This window comes from Ursus americanus, unplaced genomic scaffold, assembly GCF_024610735.1.
Source record: "Ursus americanus isolate L20-20 unplaced genomic scaffold, mUrsAme1.1.p SCAF_68, whole genome shotgun sequence".
In the NCBI taxonomy this organism is placed as follows: Eukaryota; Metazoa; Chordata; class Mammalia; order Carnivora; family Ursidae; genus Ursus; species Ursus americanus.
This window is the reverse complement of record NW_028273650.1, coordinates 1,333,031-1,345,063: the sequence shown is the minus strand read 5'-3', so window position 1 is coordinate 1,345,063 and position 12,033 is coordinate 1,333,031. Positions and strand designations below refer to the sequence as shown.

Here is a 12,033-nt window from a genome sequence, read left to right as displayed (position 1 = left end):
AATAAGGTGAGCATATGTGGCGCTTCCCGCAGGGAAGGGTAGGGAGTGGGCCTCAGAGATGTCCCTGGGAAGAACATTGCTTGGCTCCATCCCCTCCACCTCACATTTCCTGGGATCCCTTGAGAAGAAAGCAGTGCAAGTCCCATCCCGTTAGGAGATGGGGACAGAGCATGGCATCCAGGAGGACTTCCCGGAGGAGGGGCTACTGATACTCATCTCTGAGAACAGGTGGAGACCGGATGAATCTGCAGGGAGGAGGATGGCCATGTGTGCCAGGACCTGGGATGGGTGCCCGGTCCCGGTGCTCAACCCTCACCAGACCCTGCAGCTCCCCGCCCCCCCCCCCCCCCCAGGCTCCCTATACATCCTGTGCTTCTCTCTCTGCTCAGGAATACCAAGTCATTACGGACATCATGCTGCTCCAGGTGGCTGCCGAGAATTACACCCTAGAGCCCGAGGATCCTTTTTGGGCCTGGTTCCAGGCTATGGAGCCGCTCAGCGAGGCTGAGAGGTGAGGCCCATCAGGAGCTGGGTCGGTGAGGTTCGGGGTGGACTCTTTCTGCTGGCCACTCCTGGGATCCTCCTTCCCTGGGCAGCCTCAGGCCTTGTTGCCGGGGCGCCAGACTCCAGCTGTGGGCAAACACTGGCAGGGACTCTTGAATGGAAGCTCCTGGGCAACTCACAGGTGTCCCTCTGTCCTTAGCTACACCCTGTCCTGCCAGCTGGAGCCCCGGTCCTAGCTGGTCAGCAGCACTCAAGAAGGAGAAGAACTGGCCGCAGTCAACCTCAGGACTGAGCAAGTGTCCAGTGGCCCTGCAGGGATTCCTCAGCAGCTGCATCCTTGTGCCCATTGTCTCCACACCCCTTCCCCCCATCTATTTCCTTATGTAGGGGGCACCATTTAGTTGTTTTAAATAGTACCGTGATAGATTTGCATGTTAGGAGATTAAAGCCCTTGTTTTGTTTTAGAGCCCATGTGTGTGGTTTGGGTCTTTTACTTCCTGCAGTAATGGAAAACTTGCACAGACTCTCATATTCGTTCCTGACCTAGGAAATCCCCCAGAGTCATCAGCTACTGTACGTGGGAGGAAGGAGAAGTGCCAGCCCTTCTCCCTAGCCACTGGAGGGCACCCCAAAATCCCCCTTACTCAGAGCACGGGTCCATTTCAGTCAATGAATTTGGGCAAACAGCAGAGACAGCCCCTCAGAACTCCTGAGATTTAGAGGTTGCAGGGACTTTCCCAGGAATAGCAACAACCACTGAAAGTGGGAGTCCTTAAGACTTGTATGCCCCAGAACTCCTTCCTGCCCCAGGACTGGGGTTGCCTTTCTCCGCTCTAAGGCCAGGAAGACTGTGTCCTGCTTCTTCCGTTGAGATGCTTTTTTGGTTTTGTGTTTGGTTTTGTATTGCCCCCGTATTTGGAACTTGTCGTATTGTAGTTCAATCTCTGGAACTGCATCAGCACCTAGTGGGGAAAAACACGGAAGGAGATCAAATCCTGCGTGTGAAGGGGACAAAGCCAGAGGAAGATAATTTGCAGATGGACTCAGGGCAGGCAGGACTTTCCAGCCTCAGTCTCCCCGTTGGCCGTTTACCAAGTTTGGAATCTTTCTGGGATTCTTGTCAGTGATCTCTGGATTCCCTTTCCTGCTTGTTTTGTGTGTTGGGAAAAGATGGGAGGGGTACCTTAAAGGGCACACCTGAGCCTGGTTCCATGAACATCTATGTTGACCTAGGAGCCAGGATTTCCAGCCTTCGTGCATCTCCTTATGCAGTTCTTCTGAAGCAGCAGTTCCCTCCAGGCCCCAGGCTCTGTGTCTGATCCATGGTAGCCACTGTTCCCTGGCTGGCATCTGGTGGATCAGGGATGGGTTCTCTCTTGCCAGGATAATGGGTCATATCGTTTTTTTTTTTTTTAAGTTTTTTAAAACTTATTGGACAGAGAGCGATAGTAAGAGATTGAACAGAAGCAGGGGAGTGTGAGAGGGAGAAGCAGGTTTCTGTTGGAGCAGGGAGTCTGATGCAGTCCTGCATTCCAGGACCCTGTGATCATGACCTGAGTCGAAGGCAGAAACTTAAAGGCAGAGCCACGATGGTGCCCCATGGCCCATATCCTTGACCAGAGAAACCCACCCTCTCCTTGGTGGTCAAGGGGACTTTTAGGTCCATGTTGTTCTGAAGTCCATGTCTCAAACATTCTCTAGTTTACACACTTAGTCTCAGTTTCCACTCTTACACCAATTTGTCCAAAATTGGGTACTCAGCTTGAGCCCCCAGACCTACTGAGTCCCCTGCACATTGAAAGTGAGGAGATGAGAAGCATCTAGCATGCACGTGGTTGCCAAAACAAAGCAGAGGTAGGAATACTTCTATCAGACAAAACAGAATGAAAAAAAAAAAAAGAGTAGTAAGACACAAAGAAGGACACTGTGTCATAATCATGGAGACAATGCAACAAGAAGATAGAACAATTTTAAATATTTAGACACCCATCATAGGAGGACTCAAATACTTTTATAAAATAGTTAATAAGCGGTGCCTGGGTGCCACAGCGGTTAAGCGTCTGCCTTCGGCTCAGGGCGTGATCCCGCCGTTATGGGATCGAGCCCCACATCAGGCTCTTCCGCTATGAGCCTGCTTCTTCCTTCCCACTCCCCCTGCTTGTGTTCCCTCTCTCACTGGCTGTCTCTATCTCTGTCGAATAAATAAAATCTAAAAAAAAAAAATAGTTAATAAAAAACAGCAGGCAACTAATTGACTGTAATGCAATACAGTAGGGGTTCTAACACCCCACTTCTATTAATGTGGACTTGATCCAAAATGAAAATCAACAAGGAAACAGTGGCTTTGGGTGATGCACTGCTTTTAACAGACGCATGCAGAGCATCCCGTCCTAAAACAGCAGAACACTCATTCCGTTTGCGTGCACATGAAACGTCCTCCAGAACAGATCACTATTAGGCCACAGAACAAGTCTCCACTAATTAAAAAGATGGAAATCATAGCATGCATCTTTTCTGACCACAATGCTATGGACTAGAAATCAACCACAAGAAAACACCAGGGAAGACCATGAATACATGGAGGTCAAAGAACATTCTCCCAAACGATTAGTGATTCAAGCAGGAATTCTAAGATGAAGTAAAAATTAAATGGAAGTAAAGAACAACGATAAGACATGGGTCCCAAAACTTTGGGATACAACAAAAGTGAATCTTAGAGGACGGGTTACAGCAATACAGAAGCAAGAACAATCTCCCATCCCATCACCTGACACAAAGGGATCTAGCATAAGAACAGCAGAGAGCTCTAGAGCAGGGGATCAGCCTTGGCGCGTTGGAGCTCTTGCTGTTGGGCCCATGCATAGCTTCCGTCCTTGCTCAATTTCCCGGCAAGGATGGTGTTCTTTCCCTTCTTCCAGAAAAATTCCCATCAGGGCCACTGGAGAATCAACCCTTTATGGAATTCTAGAATGCTAGAAACTGCCAAAAAGGCCCAGGAAACAACCATGCCTTCCCCATTTGGTATACCAAGGTGCTGATTAGCTTTCTCTTTGGGGAACATTCAACAGTGGTTTTTTGAGACATCATCTTAGGCCCGGATCCCCTGAGGATCTCATGAAAATACAGATTCTGATTCAGTAACACTGGGAGGGACCTGAGACTCTGCATTTCCAACATACTCCCAGCAGATGCCGAGGCTGCTTGTCCACGGACCACACTGAGAACAAGGAGCCAGCGGGCCATTCGACAAAAGTTATCTGTTTCACCAGTGAAAACAGAATTTTCAGCAACAGTTTGGCTACAATGAGGAGGCCTTTTTATTGTCAGGAAGATAAACAGCCAGGGCAGGTCTTTGTCCACATCGGCAGGCCTCTCCTGCTCTTCTCTTCCGGGGTATATGGAGGCAGGATGGAAGGAGGTCAATAGTTTATGAGCTTCTTTAGTTCAGTGGGTTTCCTTCCTGTGCCCTCCCGTATCTCTGCGATGTGTGCAGAGCACATAGTCCTTTCAAGAGGGGTGGCCGAGGCTGAAAGGGGGTAAGGTGGGAGCCTGAGCTCCTGAGTCAGCCCTGACACGTGGGCAGAGGCAGGCGCTAGGGTCCACTCTGTGTGTGGTGCACGGGCTCACTTGGAAATCTGCTAAGTGGGGCAGATGAGCCTGAGAGGTGTGGCATAAGACACTGCTATAAACTACACTGATTTCCCAAAGGATTTTGCAAGTGCTCACAAAAGTTTGAACCTGAGCCCTGTGAGTCCTTTAGGAACAGGGAGATTATGGTCAGGCTTTGCCACAGCCTAAGGGTGAGAACAACAGGGCCTTTGTGGAGTGAGGCATTCATATTGAAGATAAAATATTAGCTGGGTGGTCCGGGATAATGAAGGCATTTATTACCCCGGCCAAGCACAGGTATGTCAGCCTGATCCTCAGACTGCCTGTGCAGAGTCTGGGTTCATGAGGTCTCCAGAGGGGTGAGGCTGGCCACGTAAAGAGTTGGGATAAAGGCACCAATGACCAAAGCGGCTCAGGAGGACGAAAGAGTTGTGACCTGGGGATACAATGGAAGGATGGAATACCATTGCCCTGAAACTGAGACCGGTTTCCAAGAGTGTCCTTATAAACTCTGAACGACAGAGAAAATGGTCTCAATCCAGCCTCACAGGGAAAACACGTACCAGAAAAACAATGGACATCTATGAAGGGTTTAGGAAGCCAGGTGTCCCAGTGACCTGAGCACAGGCCCACAGTTGGCATGTGGGAGGACAAACCACTGGGTTGGCCATGACCTGAAAGTGACCTTGGAGCAGCCCATTGCCTTTCATTTTCCTCGTCTGCTGGGGACAGAGGTTGACTCTAGGTTCCGGAGTTGGCAGGCCTACAGCAGAAGGCAGATCAAAGTACATACTTACTCCATTCCATTCTGTTTACAAAAGATAATTTGGGGGCCCCTGGGTGGCTCAGTCAGTTAAGCGTCTGCCTTCAGCTCAGATCATGATCCCAGGTGCCTGGAGTCAAGTTGCACGTCAGGCTCCCTGCTCAGCAGAGTCTGCTTTTCCCTCTCCCTCTGGCCCTGCTCGTGCTCACGCTCTCTCTCTTAAATCAATAAATAATGAAAAAATATTTTTACAGAAAGACAATTTGGAAGCCTTGGTGGAATACCTCTCTAAGAATGCCAGTTAAGGAGTAGAATTTTCCAGAATAGGAGTACCAAATGGGCCAGGTACCACACCCCCTTATCAGCTCTAGGGGAAAATTTTTTTAAATTTTTTTATTATGTTATGTTATTCCCCATACAGTACATCATTAGTTTCTGATGTAGTGTTCCATGATTCATTGTTTGCCTATAACACCCAGTGCTCCATGCAATACGTGCCCTCCTTAATACCCAGCCCCGGCCTAGCCCAATCCCCCACTCCCTCCCCTCTGAAACCCTCAGTTTGTTTCCCAGAGTCCATAGGGGAAGACGTTTTTAAACAAACACAATTTGATGAGTTTTGACACATGTATATACCCATGATAATGAACATAGTCATCATTCTCAAAAAATTCCCTGATGCCCTTACAATCCTTCCCTTCCCCAACCGTCCCGTCACCAGGTAATCACTGGTCTACTTTCTGTCTGTCTGTTTATTTTTATGCAAGGGTGCTGTTTATTTTTTTATTTAAATCCAATTAATTAACATATAATGTATTATTTGTTTCAGAGGTAGAGGCCAGTGATTCATCAGTCTCATATAATACACAGTGCTCATTACATCACGTGCCCTCCTTAATGCCCAGCACCCGGTTACCCCATCCCCCACCACCTCCCCTCCAGCAACCCTCAGTTTGTTTCCTATGATTAAGAGCCTCTTATGGCCTGTCTCCCTCTCTCTCATCTTGTTGTATTTTTCCTCTCTTCCCCATGATCCTCTATTTTGTTTCTTTAATTCCACGTATGCATGAGATCATATGATAATTGTCTTTCTCTGATTAATTTATTTTGCTTAGCGTAATCCCTCCAGTTCCATCTACATCATTGCAAATGGCAAGATTTCATTGTTTTGATGGCTGAGTAGTATTCCATTATACATACCACGTATATATATTCCATTCCATATATACCACATCTTTATCCATTCATCTGTCAATGGACATCTGGGCTCTTTCCATAGTTTGGCTGGTGTGGACATTGCTGCTATAAACATTGGGATGCAGGTGCCCCTTCGGGTCACTATATTTGTATCTTTGGGATAAATACCTAGTAGTGCAATTGCTGGGTCATAGGGAAGTTCTGTTTTTAACTTTTTGAGGAACCTCCAAATTCTTCTCCAGAATTAGATACCAGTTTCCATTCCCGCCAACAGGGCAAGAGGGTTCCCCTTTCTCCTCATCCTTGCCAACATCTGTCATTTCCTGACTTGTTAATGAGGTGGTATCTCATTATGATTTTGATTTGTATTTCCCAAGTGATATTTAACATTTTTCATGTGTCTGTTGTCCATTTGTATGTTTTCTTTGGAGAATGTCTATTCGTGTCTTCTGCCCATTTCTTGCTTGGATTATTTATTCTTTGGGTGTTGAATTTGAGAAGTTCTTTATAGATTTTGGATATTAGCCCTTTATCTGATTAAGACATTTGCAAATATCTTCTCCCATTCCGTGGGCTGCCTCTTAGTTTTTTTGACTGTTTCCTTGGCTGTGCAGAAGCTTTTTATCTTGATGAAGTCCCACAAGTTCATTTTTTCTTTTGTTTCCCTTGTCTTTGGAGATGTGTCATGAAAAAGGTTGCTGTCCTAGAGGTTGCTGCCTATGCTCTCCTCTAGGATTCTGATGGATTCCTGTCTCACACTTAGGTCTTTCATCCATTTGGAGTTTATCTTTGTGTATGGTGTGAGAGAGTGGTCAAGTTTCATTCTTTTGCATGTAGCTGTCCAATTTTCCCAACACCATTTGTTGAAGAGAGCGTCTTTTTTCCATTGGGTATTCAGTCCTGCTTTGTGGAAGATAAATTGACCATAGAGTCGAGGGTCCACTTCTGGATTCTCTGTTCTGTTCCATTGATCTATGTGTCTGTTTTTGTGCCGGTACCATACTGTCTTGATGATTACAGCTTTGTAATATAGCTTGAAGTCTGGAATCATGATGCCTCCAGCTTTGGATTTCTTTTGCAATATTACTTTTGCTATTTGGGGTCTTTTCTGGTTCCATACAAGTTTTAGGATTGTTTGCTCTGGGTCTATGGAAAATGCTGATGGTATTTTGATAGGGATTGTGTTGAATGTGTAGATTGCTTTGGGTAACATAGACATTTTAACAATATTTGTTCTTCCAATCCATGAGCATGGAATGTTTTTCCATTTCTTTGTGTCTTCCTCGATTTCTTTCATAAGGTTCTATAATTTTCAGAGTACAGACCATTTACCTCTTTGGTTCTGTTTATTCCTAGGTAATTTAATGGGTTTTTTGGGCAACTGTAAATGGGATCGATGCCTTCTCTTTCATCTGCCTCATTCTTAGTGTATCAAAATGCAACTGACTTCTGTGCACTGATTTCATATCCTGCCACTTTGCTGAATTCCTGTATGAGTCCTAGCAATTTTTGGGTGGAGTCTTTGGGACTTTCTCCATAGAGTACCTTGTTTGACTTCTTCTTTGCCAGTTTGGATGTCTTTTCTTTCTGTTGTCTGATTGCTGAGGCGAGGACTTCCAGTACTATGTGGAACAACAGCAGTGAGAGTGGACAGCCTTGTCATGTTCCTGACCTTACGGGAAAAGCTCTCAGATTTTCACCATTGAGGATGATATTTGCCATGGGTTTTTCATATGTGGCTTTTATGATGCTGAGGCATGTTCCCTCTATCCCTACACAGCAGAGAGTTTTTATCAAGAAAAGATTTTGTATTTTCTTAAATGCTTTTTCTGCATCAATTGAGAGGATCGTATGGTTCTTGACCTTTCTTTTATTAATGTGGTGTATCACATTGATTGATTTGCAGATGTTGAACCATCCTTGCAGCCCAGGAACAAATCCTAAATGGTCACGGTGAATTATCCTTTTAATGTACTGTTGGATCCTATTAGCTAGTATCTTGGTGAGAATTTTTGCATCGATGTTCATCAGGAATATTGGTCTGTAATTCTCCTTTTTGGTGGGGTCTTTGGTTTGGGGATCAATGTAGTGCTGGCCTCATAGAAAGAGTTTGGAAGTTTTCCTTCCATTTCTATTTTTTGAAACAGCTTCAGGAGAATAAGTTATTAATGCTTCTTTATATGTTTGGTTTCCGCTGGTAGGCCATCTGGTCCTGGACTCTTGTTTGTTGGGAGATTCTTAATTACTGCTTCAATTTCTTTGCTGATTATGGGTCTGTTCAGGTTTTCTATTTCTTCCTGTTTCAGTTTTGGTAGTTTATATGTTTCTGGGAATGCATCCATTTCTTCCAGATTGCCAAGTTTGTTGGCACATAATTGCTCATAATATGTTCTTATAATTGTTTGTATTTCTTCAGTGTTGGTTGTGATCTCTCCTCTTTCGTTTGTGATTTTGAGTCCTTTCTCTTTTCTTTTGGATAAGTCTGGCTAGGGTTTATCAATCTTATTCTTTCAAAGCATGAGCTCCTAGTTTTGTTGATCTGTTCTACTGTTCTTTTGATTTCTATATCATTGATTTCTGTTCTAATCTTTGTTATTTCTCTTCTCCTGCTGGCTTTAGGCTTTATTTGCTGGGTTTTTTCCCCATCTCCTTTAGGAGTAAGGTTAGGATGTGTATTTGAGAATTTTCTTGTTTCTTGAGAAAGATTGGTATTGCTATATACTTCCCTCTTAGGACTACCTTTGCTGCATTCCAAAGGTTCTGAACTGTCGTGTTTTCATTTTCATTTGCTTCCATTTTTTTTTTTAATTCTTTAATTTTCTGCTTGGCGCCTTCATTCTTCAGTAAGATGTTCTTTAAGCTGGGGCGCCTGGGTGGCACAGCGGTTAAGCATCTGCCTTCGGCTCAGGGCGTGATCCCGGCGTTATGGGATCGAGCCCCACATCAGGCTCCTCCGCTATGAGCCTGCTTCTTCCTCTCCCACTCCCCCTGGTTGTGTTCCCTCTCTCGCTGGCTGTCTCTGTCTCTGTCAAATAAATAAATAAAATCTTAAAAAAAAAAAAGATGTTCTTTAAGCTCCATGTATTTGTGGTCTTCCAAATTTTTTCTTATGGTTGACTTTAAGTTTTACAGCATTGTGGGGACACCTGGGTGGCACAGCTGTTAAGCGTCTGCCTTCGGCTCAGGACGTGATCCCGGCGTTATGGGATCGAGCCCCACATCAGGCTCCTCCACTATGAGCCTGCTTCTTCCTCTCCCACTCCCCCTGCTTGTGTTCCCTCTCTCGCTGGCTGTCTCTGTCTCTGTCGAATAAATAAATAAAATCTTAAAAAAAAAAAAAAGTTTTACATTATTGTGGTCTGAAAATATGTAGGGAACCATCCCAGTCTTTTGGTACCTGTTGAGACCTGATTTGTGACCCAGTATGTGATCTATTCTGGAGAATGTTCCATGTGCACTTGAGAAGAATGTGCATTCTGCTCCTTTAGGATGAAGTGCTCTGAATATATCTCTAAAGTCCATCTGGTCCAGTGTGTCATCCAAAGCCCTTGTTTTTTGATGCAAAGAGTGAGATCTTGTTGATTGTTGATCTTCTGCTTAGATCATCTGTCCATTGCTCTTTGCAAACTGAAGGGTAAGAAATCAGAGAAAGACAAACCTTATGAGACTCTTGACTCTGGGAAACAACCTGAGGGTTGCGGAAGGGGAGTTGGATGGGCGGATGGGGTAACTGGGTGATGGGCATTAAGGAGGGCACGTGATGTAATGAGCACTGGGTATTATATGCAACTGATGAATCACTAAACTTCACCTCTGAAACATATACGATACATTAATTTTTTAAAAAAAAAAGCAGGTAGATAGAGCAATGGAACAGAAGAGAGAGCCCCCAAATAAATTCACACATACATGGATAAATGATCTTTGATGAGGGTGCCAAGAGTACACAATGAGGAAAGGATAGTCTCTTTAACAATCAACAGAATGAAAAGGCAGTCTATAGAATGGGAGAATCCAATTGCAAACCTTGTATCAGAAAAGAGACTAGGGGCCCTGGGTGGCTCAGCTGATTAAGCATCCAACTCTTGATTTCAGCTTAGGGCATGATCTCAGGGTTATGAGTTCAAGCCCTGCTTTGGGCTCCATACTCATTTTGGATTCTGCTTGAGATTCTCTACCTTGTCCTCTGCCCCACCTACTACTTGCTCACTCTCTCTCTAAAAAATAAAATCTTTAAAAAATAAAAAAGAGGCTAATATCCAAAATATATAAGAAACTGCTACTAATCATTAAAATAAAAGTGTTTAATCCAGGGGCGCCTGAATAACTCAGTTGGTTAAGCATCTGCTTTCTGCTCAGGTGATGATCCCGGAGTCTTGGAATCAAGTCCCACATCAGGCTCCCTGCTCAGCAGAGTCTGCTTCTCCCTCTGACCCTCCCTCCTCTTGTGCTTTCTCTCGCTCTCTCAAAATAAATGAATCTTTTAAGAAAGTGTTTCACCCAACATAAAAATGGGCTAAATATTTCAATAGACATTTTTCCAATGAAGAAATACAAATGGCTGACAGACATATGAAAAGCAGCTCAGCATCATTAATCATCAGAGAAATCCAAATCAAAGGACAATATCATGTCACCTGTTAGGATGGTTTATATATATGTTGGTAAGAAAATGGAAATTTGAACATTCATATACTGTTAGTGAGAATGTAAAATGGTACAGCCATTATGGAAAACAGTACTGAGTTTCCTCAGATAATTGCAAATAGAACCACCATATGATCCAGTAATCACATATCTAGGGATACATCCAAAGGAAATGAAATCAGTAGATGACCCTAGTATTTGTTATGATAGTCCCCAACTCCTGTGTCGTGTTGAATTCAGAGGAAATAATTTTATCTTCCATCACTATTGTTAACTATAAACTGTAAGTGTCCTTCATCAAGTTGACAAAGTCTTTAATTCTTATTTTGCTGAGAGTTTTTAAAATCTTGAATGTATGTTGAATTGTCCTAAGTGCTTTTTCTGTATCTGCTGAAATGATCAAGATTCTTCTTCTTCAGTCCATTGACTTGGGAATTACTGTATCAGTGTCCCATTGCTGTAACCAATTACCACAAATGTATTGCCTTCAAACCTCATAAATATAGTGTCTTACACTTCTGCAGGTTAGAGTCTCATATGGGCCTCACTGGACTAAAATAAATACGTCTGTAGGGTGTTCCTTTTTGGAGGCGCTGGGAGAGAATCTGGTTCCTGGCTTTTTCTAGCTTCTAGAGGTTGTCTACACTCCCTGCTTAGTTGCCCCTTCCACCTCTAATGCCAGCAATAGCTGACTGACTGCCCCACATCCTAGTGGACTCTTCTGCTGCACTTCCACTTTTAATGACCTTGTGACCACTTGGATAATCCAGGATCATCTCCTGATTTTAATGTGAGCTGATTGGCAACCTAATTCCATCTGCAACTTTAATTCCCCTTCCCCATGTAAGGCAACATGCGGGCAGATTCCAAGGATTAGAACATGGACATTTGTGGGGGGCATCATTCTGCTAGAGATGGTACCCAGGGCTGAGTGTCAAGGAGCAGGGACATATATGAATGCAGGAGCCCATCTCCCCATGGTGCCTAGGGAGAGAATAAGAGGGACTTAGGGTTGCCCCTTTCTGGAATCTCAGGGAGCAGAGCTCTTGAGCATCTATACACGACCTGTGCCCCTCTCATTGTGCTCCTCACTTTCTGCACAGATGAGAGCTGAACTTTTCTGGGTGGAAGATTTGTGGGGGGCCCCTCATTCAGCTCTGGTCCACTCCCTCATTCACCCAACTCACTGTTCTACTTGTCCCTCCCCCATGCCAGGGTCTGTGGTCCAGGTGGGGTTGACTCAGCCACCCTCAGTGTCCAAGGGCCAAGGAGAGATGGCCACCAACACGTGCACTAGGGGAGCAGCTCAGCTT

General features: G+C 44.6%; 2 protein-coding genes across 3 annotated transcripts in view; both read right to left on the bottom strand.

The window, feature by feature from the left end:
- Positions 1 to 1,083: 1,083 nt before the first annotated feature.
- The window catches only part of LOC123786625 (ral-GDS-related protein-like), a 120,381-nt gene continuing 109,431 nt past the window's right edge, over positions 1,084 to 12,033 (bottom strand). For both annotated transcript variants that reach the window (XM_087860488.1, XM_087860489.1), the window contains one exon: positions 1,084 to 1,466. The gene's annotated coding sequence lies outside the window, so the exon portion shown is untranslated. The remainder of the gene's footprint in view (positions 1,467 to 12,033) is intronic.
- Positions 2,391 to 12,033, bottom strand: part of LOC123786486 (uncharacterized) — a 224,356-nt gene continuing 214,713 nt past the window's right edge. The window contains exon 10 of the mRNA XM_087860545.1: positions 2,391 to 9,700. The gene's annotated coding sequence lies outside the window, so the exon portion shown is untranslated. The remainder of the gene's footprint in view (positions 9,701 to 12,033) is intronic.